Here is a 17,524-nt window from a genome sequence, read left to right on the forward strand (position 1 = left end):
GGATGCGATGGATGCATGTTTGGCCGTTTGATTCATGTGACTTATTTGCTGTTCCTATTCTTGATCCGGGGTTGGAAGGTGGTGGTTCTTTGGTTAATGCTGTGGTGGCTTTATCTAGTGTTGGGGGACTATCTAATGTGGGTGTTGGTGCTAATTTTGGGAACCTCTCTTTAGGTGCTGGGCTTATTCTGAGTTGGAATGGTATGTGTGAAATCGGTAATGGGAGTGGTAAGACTGATGGTCAGTTTGGTGTGCCTGCTCCTTTATTAGATGACTGTATGGTTCCTGGTTCTTCATCCCAGATTCATGTGGACTTTGTGCAAAATGAGAAGCCTATGGCTTCTGATCCTGTTACTTCCCCAGTTAAAGGTAAGACTCTTCCTCTACAACGGTGGGATTAGATGTCTAAAGCTTGGAAAAAAGGGAAGAGCCGGGTGAAGCCTTTATTTGGTTTGACTTCAAATTCCTTAGCTACTTCTCAGAGCCAAGGTTCTTCTCCTGTTCGTAAAGGTCGAAAGAGGAGACAGTCTTCGTTTGGAGGATCTCAAGGGGGTCATTTGAGGGGGGAGAATAAACAGAAAGCTTTGGGTGATAGTTCTTTACCATTTTCAGTTGATAAGGTTTCTGCTGGTGTTGAAATTGGTATACAGTCTAAATCATCCGGTAAATTGGGGACTCAGCTTGGGGATTCTTATCATTCCAAGTCATCCCAGTTTTTTACTACTCAGTTGGCTTTGCTAGTTGGTGCTAGTGCTCCTACTTTTAACGGTAATGTCTAGTTTGGTGGTTGTAAGGATCGTGATGTTGCCTTTTGCGTGCTATTACCTTTGTATGTGTTAGTTTGGTTGGTTTTGTGGTTTGTACATAGGAAGCTTTGGCCATGGTTTATTTTTGTAAGGTTGGTTATTCCACTGCAACTGACACCTTTCTCTTGTTTGTCAAGCCGGTGATCTTGACTATAAGGGTGTTGGGTAGGTATAGTTGGTTTAGAGTATGTTGGTTTAATGTGTTGTTGATCTTATGTCTACGACTAGTGTTTATTGCTGGTTTCTTCCATATGGCGGTTGGGGTGTTTTCTTGCTAGGTTTAAAAAAAAAAAAAAATTGTTAGGATGGCGCGCAAATCGATAAATTGGTCTAATTTTTTTTTTTTTATATATTATTTCCCTGTATTTGCAATTTCTCATCGTCCTTTTGCTATCCAATTCAGTTTCCACTTCTGAATTTAAGCTCAGTAAGTAATCAACAACTTATTTTATTAATCTCTCTTTGAAACTACTCTGTATTAATTTTATGCTTATGATTGTTTTTTGCCATATATTTCTTCTCTTTAGGTTAAATTTTTTTCTTTTTGAAGATATTTATGTGTGATTATATATTAATATGCATGTATGGATCCCAATTGAAACTGAATCCCTGTTCTGATGATGAGGGCAAGTATGATTTGATGAATTTCTTGTATACCCTTTCATGATTTCAGAGTTTATAGCCATTCAATTTCAATCACTTCCTTTAGGTGGTCTACATAAGATTTTAAGATTCAGTTCTTAGGATGATGATTTGTTTAATTATGAGTGAATCTTCAGCAAGATTCTGAATAATGGAGCTAAAATTTTGTCATTCTCTGTAGTTTGGTTCTTGTTTACCATGCCTTTTGTGATGAATACTTGTACATTTAGTTGAAAAAAAAGGGATTATAGGCTATGACTTCCATCTTGAATAGTCCATTTTGGGATCTAGGCCTTCTACTGAGTCATCGTAAAGCTGACCAGTTTATTCTGATCTGGTTGAAAATCCATATAAAAATATCATCAATATGATAATGGAATTGATTAAGGCTATTGTCAGTCTAGCCTTAGGGACACTCCTTTTTTAGTACATGCAATAACGATGAGTCATGGAACTTTTCGTACTACCAATATAACTGACGACTATTACCCGCCTGTCCAAAGTTGTGAGCTAGCAACAAGATGCGAATGGCAAGAAAAGAAGTACAAACATTTGGATCAAGTGCCCCTGTATCTTTATGTGCACAAATTTGGAAGCCATTTAGTAGCACTCCATCCCAAATCCATATACAACCCTCTATTGGCACTCAAACTTCCACCCTTTTTTTTTTTTTTTTTTTTTTTTTTTTTTTTTTTAAGTCTATAGAAGAGTTGTCCTTGCCTTCCTCATCATTGAAATCTGAACTGGCATTTGAGTTCTGTCCAACTCAATTGTTTTCCTTCTCAATAGATTATGATTAATTATATGATTGGAATATAACTGCAATATGCTATCCTTGCACTAAATTCGGAGTCCAACAGTATTTCAAATGGTGCTCTAATTTCCTTCCATTTTTAACAATTTTTATCCTGTCTTAGCATACTTCCGTGTTTTGGTTTTCAGCTATGTCGTATACCTGACCATGTGAGAGTTTTCTAGCCTATTAGATATCAATGCATTCAATGTGACTTATTAGTGCCGTGGAGTTGATGGAGACTAATACACTACCAAAATGTTGTTGAAGAAAGTTTTTCTTGGAATAGATTTTTATTTTGAGCTGTTTCTTATGTATCACCTCTCTCTTGTTGACAGGAAAATAAACATAACTATATGAAAATGTAAGAACTCAAAGGGATTCCCTTCTTTGTCTGTCTGATTGAGGGAGAAGATCCCGTTGAGTACTTAATAATTATAATATTTTATTTTTTTCATATGGCCAAATGGAGAGTGCCTTTGGACCATCTCTTTTTGATGGTCGATACTGAACCAGAAGAATTTGGTGCATCAGTATTGTGTCGACCATATTGGTCTATATAGGGATCCCAAATAAGAGAATCCATCTATTCTAATTCAGAATAGGCAAAACTTAACTGGAGCACTATAAAACAACAGAAGAGATGTGTTGTATTCAACTACTAAAAAAAAGCATTAAGATAATTTCTCATCATGATTAGCTTACACAAGATGGAAAATAAGATAGAGGATAACAAAATTTTCTTGTTGATGATGATTTCTTAAACACTAGAAGTAGGAGAATCTTTCAGTGATTATACACTATTATTCAAATAAGAACATGTAATATATGAAAAAATAAAACCTTAATCCTCATATTTACTTGGACAACAGATATTGGACATCTGACGATGATGATACACAACTCTCCTGTCGAAGTGGAAATAGCATCCTTAGGCCCAGTGAGTTCAGCTACCACAAATTCAACCTCCTCATAGTTTTGTTGAATAGTAGATGCTCCATGTGGCATTATAATCACTTCCAACTCTGTTGTAACTTCTTTCATTGTAGGCTTGTTTCTCCCATTCAAGTTTAAGCATCTTTTTGCAAGATTAGCGACTTGCAAGATATCTTCTTTCCCACCTTCTTTCATAACTCGAACATCAAGAATATCAAACAGACGATTCTCCTCTATTGTCACTATGAAATATGTTACTAAACTTCGCAATTCTTCAGGCCTGGTTGATGAAATCGATTTTTGTCCTGTTAAAAGCTCAACAAGAACTACTCTAAAGCTATAAATATCGCTTTTCCCTATAAACTGGCTTGATTGGAAGTACTGAGGATCCAAGTATCCAAAGGTCCCCTGTACTTTTATGGTCAAGTGAGTTTGATCAACTGCAATTGATCTTGAAGTCCCAAAGTCGGACACTTTTGCTCTATATTTATCATCCAATAGTATGTTTGTGGACTTGATGTCTCGATGATAAATGGGTATAGAAGCTGTTGAGTGTAGATACGAAAGAGCTCCTACAACTTTTATAGCAATCCGAATACGAATGCCCTAGGAAAAAGGGAACTCTTTATTTTGGTCATGTGTAATGACCCATAAATTTTCCTCCATTTCCTTTTTCGGTAAATTCATTTTTCGTTTTTTTCCCTATTTTGTCTTTTTGTCGTTTTTCATTTTTCCTACCAAAACCTCACTTTTTGTGCTCAGATTTGATTCCGGCTTTTCATATATCCATGATATTTGATTTCTAAGACATCTAAATTTTTACTTTTGTGAAAAAGCATGCTAGATGATGGCTTCCCTTGTAAAGGGTACGAATGCATAACTTTTGGTAATAATTCATAACTTTTGGGGTTTTGGTGTAATTAAATAAAGTAATTATTTTTTTGTCTTATGGACCATTTTATAATTTAATTTGGAAGATATTTTTAAAAAGGACCTTTTTGCAATTTCTAGAAAATGTGACAAGTGTCACATTCCTATGATACCACTTGTTGGTTTTGTAGTGAAATCACTTAGAGGCTCAATCCTTTGACACATGGAGGGTGGAGATTCAACCATTTGTTGGCCTAGGATAGGAGCACATGATGGCATGGATGGTTGACAAGTGTAGGCTCAATATTTAACCTTGAAAACTTACTTTGATTCATGACAAGTGTAGTACCCGCCTTTAGTCTTGCAAGTGTGTGTGTGAGAGGTAGTGCAAGAACACCTAGTGAGTAGAGATCCCCACCACCTTTAACTTAGGGTTTCTATCTCACTTTGATTCAATCACCACTTTCCTCTCAAGAACTCTAAGAAAACCACCATTGAAGCTAAGCTTGGTTTAAAGCTTTGAGCTTCATTTTGATATCCTTCCACTCACCTTAGACCTTAGAGCTTGGAATACATTATCTTCCTCTCACTCTCCTCTATAAAACCCCAGCTTGGTTTTCAATTTTGAGTTTAGTTGCATTGGATTATAGAGATTCAATTCTCTATTGAGGTAAGGGGTGTTCTATTTTACTTTTCTAAGCGAATATATTGTTCTTGTAATGATATACAAGTTGTATGCATGTCTTATGTTGATTTAAGAAATAAATGACTAATGGTAGCTTGCATATAATTTACTTTGGACTTGATATATGGCATGGCCATGACTTAAATCTTGTTGTGTATTAATTTGATATGATTTAAATGATTTTTAAAATCTAGAGACACGAGTAATTTAAATTGATTTTAAATTCTACTTAATTTTACCATGCTTGTATTTCATTTTTGACTTGATAAATGGCATGGCCATGACTTAATTCATGTTATATATTCATTTGGGATTATTTGAATGACTCTTGAAATCTAGAAGAAATTAACTAATTAGCTAAATTGATTTCTATTCCATTGTTCTAATGATTTAGTCATTAAATTCATAAGCATTTATATTTGTAATACATATCATGACTTGTTGCTCAACTTGTTGATTTTGAAAACTTGGGATATTATCAGAACTTGACTAGGCTAGGACTTGGTTCTATTACGGGGGATTGTCCTCCTACATTATAGTGCGCACTAGGGGAAAGGTACCCATGGGTTAATAGCCCTAAAGTGATCTCTAGAGTACGGTTTTAATCTGGGCAATATCCAAGTATCCACTTTGATTTGATTTCGCACTTTAATTTCCAAGTTGATACTTTTGTGAAATTGCATCTTATTGTGCTATGTTAAAGTTCCATTATCATTTTAATAGCATGTATTACATTACATTGAATTGTAAACATTGTAATAAAATAAAGGATATGTATGCTCATTCCCTATAAATAAACTTGTTTATTCACCCCGAAGTTACTGGGTGTTTTTCAGGTAAAGAAGCGATATTGTGGGATGCACAACAATCTTAGACTTGCTAGACTACTTGGAGCATTTTGCTATGATAGAATATACACTTGTTAGCATATCTTGTTCATTTTTCTTACTATGACAAAATATGTGTTTGACGTCTAAACTATGTAATGTGCACTTAAGTGTACCTTTTGACACTTTTTGGATGTGTTGTAATGAGGCCAAGGGCCAAACATGCTTACTTTGGTACTTGTATTTAGTTTGTGCAATAGTTTGCTTTAAAAACACATTTTTATAACTTTGGAGGTCAATGTTTTGCATTCATTCATTCATGTTAAGGTTGTTAGCATGCTCACACCTTTGAATCCTCTTGAAAATTAGTTTTAAACTTCATTTTTGAACCAAAGCATCATAGTATTCAAAGCCTGGCTTATAGCAGACCCTTTAGTAGGAATTCGAGGTGTTTTGGTCAACCGAACCTCTATTTCGGTTGACCGAAGTTATTTTTGGGACTTCAATACATAGTAACTAGCAATTCTAGTTGCCTTTTTCACTGTTCAAGACCATTTCGGTTGACCGAAGCTCTATTTCGGTCTACCGAAATAACCAATACTGAGGTTCATGTTTTCAGCAAGTCTTCTTTCCATTTTGGTTATCCGAACTTCTATTTCGGTCGACCGAAATAGCATGTAAATGTACACTACTTCTAGTTATGTTCCAGTATTGATTTCCTAACTTCAAGAGGTCATAACTTCTTCGTTTCTAATTCAAATAGGGTGATTCTTGAGCCTAAACCCAAGGATTTTGAGTCAACTTTCCAATGGTACCAATATTATCCTCAGGTTCAAGACACAGTAAAAGTTATTCATATTTTAGTGAGAGGGTGTCAGTTTTCACTTAAACCGGGGAAGGGTGTCTTATGGAATTCTAGTCTAAAATTCTTAAAACCTCTTGGAATGATGTGAAATGATTAGTTTAGGTTGTGTGGACTATATTTGACTTACTTAGAGTCAAGTTCTTCCTCTTAGTTGTAAATTGACCATTTTACCCTTAATCAATGAAATTAGCTCGTCATAGGTTTTCATTTGTTCTTTCATTCTCCTTAAGTTCTGTGACTTTAGGGAAGGTCACATTGGCACCTTAAGGGTGGTTTATACCTCTAGTGGTCTCGGTTTATCATTTGTTTCCTCGTTTGGATCCGTTAACGGCTCAATCTTCGGTTCATCGTTGACCCACCGGGTTGAATAAAAAACTGGGTCGTTACAAGTGGCATCAGAGCACCTAGGTTCAAAAACCTTAGGACGATGGGTTTTGGGTGCATATCATACTTTTGTTGATGTACTTTGATTTATTCATATATCTTTGATAACATGTTTCGGTATTATAACGTGTTTACGTGCTTAGTTGATGACATGTCTATGTGCTTACATGCTTGAGTACCTAGAAGTTCTCATTATCTGTTTAGCCTGTTATATATGCTTATCTGTCTTAGCATGACCATATGTTGCATGCATTGGCATACTTCTTGTTTTGTGCATTCATAGTATGAGTTTCATCCGATAATAATAACTTGTGTTATTGTTGATCTATTTCCTTTCATGCATTTAGCATCATGGTCTTGACTCGCGGAGAGTCTTCTCATCACGATGGAGTGGATGGGTAGGTTGAGGACACCGAACTCACACGAGGTCTAGGGAGGCCCAGGGTTCGACCTCGTGGTGTGGATCCTAATTCACCACGAGCACCGACTTATGAGGAGCAGATTGCACAGGGAGTGGCTCTGGGTATGTCAGAGTCCATCCAGCCGATGTTTCATTAGCATATTGCAGGGATACAGATTCTGGCATCGGCACCGGCACCGGCACCAGTTGCCAATAAGGCATTGGATTACTTTATGAAGTTACAGCAGGTTAAGATCGACCAGTTTGCAGGGAGTGTGAATCTGCTTGCTTCAGAGGTATGGTTTGATCTTATGGTACGCAAGCTCGATAGCATGGGAGTACCTATAGACCGATTGAGGACCTCCTTGACAACCTCTATGTTCATGGGAGATGCCGATATCTGGTGACGGTCTATGACCAATATCCACAATGTAGAGGTGATGACTTGGGGGGAGTTCAGGACATTGTTCTTTGATCGCTTCTTTCTGAGGGCTATGAGGCAGGATATGAGAGTACAGTTTACATGTCTCTATTAAGGCATGATGAGTGTCATTGAGTATGAGACACGCTTCACTTCTCTTTCCCGCTATGCACCGGAGATAGTAGCTACTGATGAGCTCAGGGCAAGGAAGTTTCAGGATGGGTTACATCTTGACATCAGGCCACGTATTTTAGTGTTGGATTTGAGGACTTATGGAGAGGTGGTTCAGAGGGCTATGATGATTGAGGTAGAGGATCGAGATCAGCACAAGATCAAGGGTTCATATAAACAGCCACGTGGGGAGGTTCCATCAGTATCTGTTGGGGTCCATGGAACAAGGCTAAGGCCGGGGACAGTTCACGTACTCAGGGATAGTCACAGCAGGCTCAGTTTGTATCTATAGTTCCAATATCTTGGGGGTCAGCCCGCGGAGTGATATGTCACCACTGTCAACAGCTGGGGCATAACAAGCCTCGCTGCCCACAACTTCATCCACAGGCCAGTCAGTCACAGGCGAGCAGCCCGATCATATGAGGAAGGATTGCCCTCATCCGCGGAGTAGGGCATAGAGTGGCACTGGTTCATAGGCTGTACCGGCACAGTCAACTGTTGTATAGTCAGGGTTCAGGGTGCTTCAAGCACCACAGCCAGTTGCACCAGCCAGTTCGTATCTGGGTAGAGGTTCTACGCCTATTACTTCTGGACATCAGTCAACTCAGCAGGGCAATTCTTAGCAGTCAGGGGCTCAAGGATGAGCTTACGCATTGCCATAGGCCGATACCTTCGTAGGGACTTCTACACTTCGAGGTATTTTTCCAGTTTTCAGTTCTTGGGCTAGAGTTCTTGTTGACACAGGGGCATCGCATTCATTCATATCTACATCATTTGCACATTCCTTTGGTCTGAAGCTCACGAAGTGGAATGGTTTCCTTTGTGTTGACACACCAGTTAGGGGTCCAGTATCTTTAGACCGTGTTTGTCAAGGTTGTGTTATTGAGATAGCTGGACGGACTTTGGAGTTTAACTTCGTTGTTCTTGATATGACAGGCTTCGATATCATTCTCAAGATGGACTGGTTGTCTTTTTTTCGTGCCACGATCAATTGCTTCCACAAGTTTTACCTGGCTAGCCTATTAGCTGACGAGGAAAGTAGTTTGGACCTCCGGCAGTTGTAGGAGAATTTATGGATGTCTTTTCAGAGGAGTTGACTGAGCTTCCTCCTCTTCGGGAAGTTGTCTTTGCCATTGATGTCATTTTAGGCATTGCACCTATCTCTATGGCACTGTACCGCATGACACCGGCAGAGCTTGACGAGCTGAAAGCTCAATTGGATGATTTGAAAGCTAAGGGCTTTATTCGTCCTAGTGCTTCACCCTGGAGAACACCGGTTCTTTTTGCAAAGAAGAATGATGGGTCTTTGAGGATTTGCATCGATTATCGCAAGCTGAACCATGTCACGATTAAGAACAGGTATCATTTGCCTAGGATTGATGACTTGTTTAATCAATTGAAGGGAGCCACTTGTTTTTCAAAGATTGATTTGAGATCGGGTTACTATCAGTTGAGGGTTAAGGATGAGGATGTATTCAAGACCGCTTTTCGCACACGGTATGGCCATTATGAGTTTCTGGTGATGCCATTTGGTTTAACCAATGCTCCAACAGCTTTCATAGATTTGATGAACCGTGTATTCAGTGACCATCTTGATCAGTTTGTTGTGGTCTTTGTTGACGACATTCTCATGTACTCAGCTTCGAGGGAGGAGTATGAGTATTATTTGAGAATAGTATTGCAGATCTTTAGGGATAACCAGTTGTATGCCAAATTCGAAAAATACTAATTTTGGCTATCGGAAGTGAAGTTCCTTGGACATATTGTGTCAGGGGGCGATGTTGCAGTGGATCCGTCGAAGATTGACTCAGTGATGGATTGGGAGCGTCCGAAGTTAATATTTGAGATACATAATTTTCTTGGCTTAGCTGGCTATTATCGGAGATTTGTTCGGGATTTTCTCTCATTTAGTGGCACCTACTCGACTTACCCGTAAGGGGGTCAAGTTCGTATGAAACAAGGCTTGTGAGTTTGCTTTTTAGGAGTTGAAGGTCAGGTTGACTTCGGCCTAGTTTTGATCATTCCTGAACGTGGTTTAGGTTATGTGATCTTTTGTGATGCTTCGCGATAAGGCTTGGGTTGTGTCTTAATATAGACAGAGTAGGTGGTCGCTTATGGGTCTCGATAGTTGAAGACTCAAGAGTTGAACTATCCGACACATGATTTGGAGTTGGCAGCAGTTATCTTTGCCCTGAAGGGGTGGAGACATTATTTATATGGGGAGAAGTTTGAGGTTTTCTCCGATCACAAGAGTCTTAAATATCTCTTCTCTCGGAAGGATTTGAATTTGAGACAGCGCAGATGGATTGAGTTCATGGAGGACTACGACTTTGAGTTACAGTATCATCAGGGGAAGGCCAATGTGGTGGCTGATGCATTGAGTAAGAAGTCACGGGGTACTCTTACTAGCATTTCTATTCATAGACGAAAGATGCTAGAAGAGCTTGCAGATCTTGGTTTGCAGTTGTATGAGGATGTTTCACCGGCTATTTTGTTTAGCCTTGTGGCTCAACCGGCTCTTGTTAGTAGAGTATTGAGGCACAACAAGAGGATGGGGAGATGAAGTCCATCCACGATCAGATTTCAGGCGATGGGAATGTAAAGGGTTGGACCTTACATCCAGACGGTGGTCTCAGGTACAAGGGGATGATGTTTGTTCCCTTGACTTGTCGCGATGATGTCCTTCAGGATTTCCACCACTCACGGCTCGCAGTTCATCCTGGTGGTACAAAGATGTATCACAATTTGCGGCGACAGTTCTGTTAGCAAGGTATGAAACGGGATGTTTCACAGTTTGTAACTCGATGCCTTACTTGTCAGCAAGTGAAGGCAAAGCATCAGAGACCGGCTAGATCGTTGCAACCATTACCAGTAGCTGAGTGGAAATGGGAGCACATCACTATGGATTTTGTGACAGGACTTCCGAGGTCCCAAGCAGGGAATGATGCCGTTTGGGTCATAGTTGACAGGTTCACTAAGACGGCACACTTCTTGCCTATGGCAGTGACAGACAATGTAGAGAGATTGAGTGGGCTGTACGCGAAGCAGATCGTCAGGCTTCACAGGGTTCCAGTGTCTATTGTTTCAGATAGGGATCCCAGGTTTATGTCTCACTTTTGGCAGGGTTTTCAAGAGGCTCTCGATACAAGGCTTCATTTCAGCACGGCATTCCATCCTCAGACTAATGGTTAGTCAGAGCGTACCATTTAGATATTGGAGGATATGTTACGGCCTTGTATCTAGGATTTCGTCGGTAGTTGGGAGCACTACTTACCTTTGGTAGAGTTTGCCTACAATAACAGTTACCAGGCCAGTATTGGCATGGCTCCTTTTGAGGCATTGTATGGTAGACCTTGTAGATCTCTAGTTTGTTGGACCGAGGTCGGTGATACTGTTGCCTTGGGTCCTGACATTTTCATTGAGACCACAGAGAAAATCAAGTTGATTCGGCAGCGATTGGCTGCTGCACAGAGCAGACAGAAGAGTTACGCTAATAGGAGGAGACGACCATTGTCCTATGAAATAGGGGATCATGTCTTTCTTAAGATTTCTCCTCACAAGGGACTTCTGAGGTTCCGATAGACTGGTAAGTTGTCTCCTAGGTTCATTGGACCATTTGAGATTTTGGAGCGCGTCGGTGAAGTTGTTTATCGTTTGGCATTATCGCCAGACCTGGATAGGGTTCACAACGTCTTCCATGTTTCTATACTGAGGAAGTATGAGTCGGATCCATCATATATTTTATAATGGACAGATGTGTTTGTTGATGAGGACGTGACCAACGAGGAAGGTCCAGTCCAAATTCTTGATTCACGGGAACAAGTCTTGCGGACCAAGACCATTCCATTGGTTAAGGTTTTGTGGAGACACCACGACGTTGAGGAAGCTACCTGGGAGCTTGAGTAGGAGGTTCGCTCTCTGTATCCCCATTTGTTTTCTCTTTTAGGTACAATTTAATTTCGAGGACGAAATCCCTTTAAGGAGGGTAGGTTGTAATGACCTAAAAATTTTCCTCCTTTTCCCTTTTTGGTAAATTCATTTTTTGTCTTTTTCTCTATTTCGTCTTTTTGTCATTTTTCATTTTTCCTTGCAAAACCTTACTTTTTGTGCTCGGATTTGATTCCGACTTTGCATACATCCATGATATTTGATTCTAAGACATCTACATTTTTACTTTTGTGAAAAAGCATGCTAGATGTTGACTTCCCTTGTAAAGGGTACGAATGCATAACTTTTGGTAATAATTCATAACTTTTGGGGTTTTGGTGTAATTAAATAAAGTAATTATTTTTCACCTTAAGGACCATTTCGCATTTTAATTTGGAAGATATTTTCAAAAAGGACCTTTTTGTAATTTCTAAAAAATGTGATAAATGTCACATTCCTAAGGTACCACTGGTTGGTTTTGTAGTGAAACCACTTGGAGGGCTAATCCTTTGACACATGGAGGGTGGAGATTCAACCATTTGTTGGCCTAGGATAGGAGCACATGTTGGCATGGATGGTTGAAAAGTGTAGGCTCAATATTTAACCTTGGAAACTTACTTAGATTCATGACAAGTGTAGGACTCACCTTTAGTCTTGCAAGTGTGTGTGTGTGAGGTAGTGCAAGAACACCTAGTGAGTGGAGATCCCTACCACCTTTAACTTAGGGTTTCTATCTCACTTTGATTCAATCACCACTTTCCTCTCAAGAACTCTAAGAAAACCACCATTGAAGCTAAGCTTGGTTTAAAGTTTTGAGCTTTATTTTGACATCCTTCCACTCACCTTAGACCTTAGAGCTTAGAATACATTATCTTCCTCTCACTCTCCTCTATAAAACCCTAGCTTGGTTTTCCATTTTGAGTCTATTTGCATTGGATTATAGAGATTCAATTCTCTATTGAGGTAGGGGGTGTTCTATTTTACTTTTCTAAGTGAATATATTGTTCTTGTAATGATATACAAGTTATATGCATGTCCTATGTTGATTTAAGAAATAAATGACTAATGGTAGCTTGCATATAATTTACTTTGGACTTGATATATGGCATGGCCATGACTTGAATCTTGTTGTGTATTAATTTGATATGATTTAAATGAGTTTTTAAATCTAGAGACACGAGTAATTTAAATTGATTTTAAATTCTACTTAATTTTACCATGCTTGTATTTCATTTTTGACTTGATAAATGGCATGACCATGACTTAATTCATGTGATATATTCATTTGGGATTATTTGAATGACTCTTGAAATCTAGAAGAAATTAACTAATTAGCTTAATTGATTTCTATTCCATTACTCTAATGATTTAGTCATTAAATTCATGAGCTTTTATGTTTGTAATACATATCATGACTTGTTGCTCAACTTGTTGACTTTGGAAACTTGGGATATTATCAAGAACTTGACTAGGCTAGGACTTGGTTCTAGTACAGGGGATTGTCTTCCTACATTATAGTGCGCACTAGGGGAAAGGTACCCATGGGTGAATAGCCCTAAAGTGATCTCTAGAGTACGGTTTTAATCTGGGCAATATCCAAGTATCCACGTTGATTTGATTTCGCTCTTTAATTTCCAAGTTGATACCTTTATGAAATTGCATCTTATTATGCTATGTTAAAGGTCCATTATCACTTTAATAGCATGGATTACATTACATTGAATTGTAAACATTGTAATAAAATTAAGCATATGCATGCTCATTCCCTATAAATAAACTTGTTTATTCACCCCGAAGTTACTGGGTGTTTTTCAGGTAAAGAAGCGATATTGTGGGATGCACAACAATCTTAGACTTGCTAGACTACTTGGAGCATTTTGCTATGATAGAATATGCACTTGTTAGCATATCTTGTTCATTTTGCTTACTATGACAAAATATGTATTTGTCGTCTAAACTTGCAATGTGCACTTAAGTATACCTTTTGATACTCTTTGGATGTGTTGTAATGAGGCCAAGGGCCAAACATGCTTACTTTAGTACTTGTATTTAATTTGTGTAGTAGTTTGCTTTAAAAACATATTTTTATAACTTTGGAGGTTTAGCATATGAAAATCATGTAAATGAAGTGTATGAGGCCATGAGCCAATGTTTTGCATTCATTCATTCATGTTAAGGTAGTAAGCATGCTCACACCCTTGAATCCTCTTAAAAATCAGTTTTAAACTTCATTTTTGAACCAAAGCATCATAGCATTCAGAGCATGGCTTATAGCAGACCCTTCAGCAGGAATTCAAGGTGTTTCGGTTAACCAAACCTCCATTTCGGTCGACCAAAGTTATTTTTGGGACTTCAATGCATAGTAACTAGCAATTCCAGTAGCCTTTTTCACTGTTTAAAACCATTTCGGTCGACCGAAGCTCTATTTCGGTCTACCGAAATAACCAATACTGAGGTTCATATTTTCAGCAAGTCTTCTTTCCATTTTGGTTGTCCGAACTTCTATTTTGGTCGACCGAAATAGCATGTAAATGTACACTGCTTCCAGTTATGTTCTAGTACTGATGTCTTAACTTGAAGAGGTCATAACTTCTTCGTTTCTAATTCAAATGGGGTGATTCTTGAGACTAAACTCAAGGATTTTGAGTTAGATTTCCAATGGTACCAATATCATCCTCAAGTTCAAGACACAATAAAAGTTATTCATGTTTTAGTGAGAGGGTGTCAGCTTTCACTTAAACCGGGGAGGGGTGTCTTATGGAATTCTTGTCTAAAATTCTTAGAACCTCTTGGAATGATGTGAAATGATTAGTTTAGGTTTTATGGACTATATTTGACTTACTTAGAGTTAAGTTGTTCCTCTTAGTTGTAAATTGACCATTTTACCCTTAATCAATGAAATAAGCTCATCATAGGTTCTCATTTGTTCTTTCATTCTCCTTAAGTTCCGTGACTTCAGGGAAGGTCACATTGGTGCCTTAAGGGTGGTTTATACCTCTAGTGGTCTCTGTTTATCGTTTGCTTTCGCGTCTAGATCCGTTAACGGGTCAATCTTCGGTTCATCACTGACCCACCGGGTTAAATAAAAATCTGGGTCGTTATATCATGGATATACTGGAAAAGGGTTCCATTAGGGATGAATTTATAAATAAGCAAAGGTACTTCTGTCTCCAAACAGCACCCACGTAGCTTGACAACATTTCTATGGATAATTTGTGATAAAATGACTACCTCATTAATAAATTGTTGAAGTTTGCCTTCATACACTATTTTGGACTTCTTAATTGCTACAATTTTACCACCAGTCAACATGCCTTTGTAAACAGTACCTTGCCCTCCTTGCCCTAGTATTCGATTCTCATTAAAGTGGTCAGTGTCCTTTTCCAACTCCTTTGAAGAGAAGAGTTTTGTTTTCTCAACATTACATTGTCCTGAAGACAATTGTTGTTGTAGTAACAATCCCCCATTTCATTTAAAGAATTTTTCCTGGAGCTTAATTTTCTTTCTTCTTTTCACTAGTTTAATCATCCACTATGTACCAATAAGTAAAAATAGTATTCCAAGACCTGTGCTAGTACTTGCAGAATTCAAAACGAAAAAATCACCTTTTCAACCTAAAACTTTTATGCTTGCGTGCAAAAAAAACTTTTATATGCTGACATTTCCTAGGTTCATTCATATGCCATCTATTCCCAAAAGAAAGACAAGTCACTTTCCAGTATTCTAGTGCTGCAATGGGACTTTATCATATACATATATACATATATATATATATATATTATGTGCAATTGGACTATATCATATACATATATACACACACACACACACACATATATATATATATATATATATATATTATGTGCAATTGGACTATATCATTGCTGCATAGTTTTATTGTGAGTGTAGAACTACCCAATTAAACTGTCAACAGTAATTAGGAACCAAATCAAATGAATTCAGTTTACCATATTAAATTAAACTTGACTTTGAATTAAAGCTATTAGTCCACAAATTTGATTTAGACTATATTGTTACTTTTTGGAGCTACATTAATTGCTACCATATTTCCTGCAGTTGTTGTACTGTCAGAAGGGATTCAAGGTTTGCAAAGTTGAATCCTATTTGTGTTAAAAAATCATATTGACAGATTAGAAAATCTAGTTTATTTTTTTTCTTTATTTATTTATTATTATTACTATTATTATTATTTTCAAGGTGGGCTCAAAATTTAGTTCTTTTATATGTGGACTCTAACTAAATCGATCAGTTGTCTCGATTCTGATCAAGCAATAATCAAGGGCTCCAAATTTATGCTTGTTATCTCAGTGTGTGTGGGTCTTGGGATGGGGGGAAAGGATGTACCTATCATGATGATCTCATTTCTATTGCTTGCATTGCCCCTGAGTTTATAGCAAGAATAATCTCCAACTTTTAAGTACTCTGGTGCACAATAGCACTCGTAACTTCTTGGCGTATTCGAACAGTTCATCTCACAGCGATTGGTCTCTTTCATCACACATTCATCAATATCTGGCATGCAATATCAAATAAAATATGCTATTAAAATGTTTGTCTACGCACTTACACAGGACTAAGCACGTAGTAGTTAAGACATATGCTTTGTGCCAAACACAGAAGAGTGACAATAGATTTTGTTAAAAGTTATTAAAGACAAGTGGCTAGGTGTTTGTTTTTCTTGGTATTGACTAAATTAAAAATTTGCAGTGCAAATTTACTAATTGCAGAATTTTACCTTGGTATCCTTCAGGCAGATATGGGTTTCCTTCATAGCCGTGGTCACACTGGGATAGATAACCTGAGCTGTTATTAGAAGAGGAACTGCAGGAAGCTTTCGTGCCACATAATGACGGCCTATATGTATACACAACGGATAAATGGCACGTCTCATATGCATACCAATTCAGCACAGCAGGGACCTTCTCCATTTCCTGCATGGCATAGGGGTCTGTCAGGTTAGTGAACCATTCTTCGTGCACCATAAAGGCATATTTGCACTCTTTATTATCATTGTTTAAATCTATGCTTCTAAAAGATGCATAGATAAATATGATTATTGGAGGGATTGTGGTTTGGCAGCAGTTAATGCCATAGCAACTTTTATCTCTTAAAGTAAAATTGTAATTGGACGTGCAACCTATAATGATTCCTTGCCAACTGATTAAGGCGAGGTTGTCACAACCCAGGGCTGTGAATCGGTTGTAGGTGTCTGAAAAGGAAAAAGGAGTACCAATCAAGGACACAGCTTGATTATTGGTCCTGTTTTCACAATTAGAAGTCATTATAGGGTTGTTGATGCAGACAGTGCCTTATGATAATAAGATTTCAAGTAGCTCAGGGTTGATGATATTGAAGAAAGGTTTGGGTGGGTTGAAAGATTTGTCGCAGCTTATCTCAAATGACTCTTAATAATAACAATTGGCTCCGATACCAAATGGGAAAGGAATGACAACATTTCCATAGTTGTCTTGACAACCAGGCTATGCTTGTGTTGCTGCTAATGCTGATGATGCTTATGTTAGCCACAACAATAGTGTGATTTGCAGCACCAATTGAATAACCATTCTCACACACACACAGCTTTTGGGAAGATGGTAGGGAAATAAACAATAAGAAGACTACAATCTATTGGACATTAGTTGATGGCATTCGGCAAAGTCAGTATATCGTTATTCCAAAGTTGCAGGCAGTCATCCATTCTTGACCATTTTTAATGTAATGTTTAGCATTACGTTATTGTCAATTGTGATAATGTGCTTACCAAAAATTAATGTTTAAT

The 17,524-nt window shown here is 38.1% G+C and overlaps 1 pseudogene; it reads right to left on the reverse strand.

The window, feature by feature from the left end:
* Positions 1-2,695: 2,695 nt before the first annotated feature.
* Positions 2,696-17,027, reverse strand: LOC132275100 (wall-associated receptor kinase-like 8; annotated as a pseudogene).
* Positions 17,028-17,524: the final 497 nt, after the last annotated feature.

The sequence above is a fragment of the Cornus florida genome, unplaced genomic scaffold (genome assembly GCF_030987335.1).
Source record: "Cornus florida cultivar Cherokee Brave unplaced genomic scaffold, ASM3098733v1 CherokeeBrave_3.0.0_Hap2_Chr01, whole genome shotgun sequence".
NCBI lineage: Eukaryota > Viridiplantae > Streptophyta > Magnoliopsida > Cornales > Cornaceae > Cornus > Cornus florida.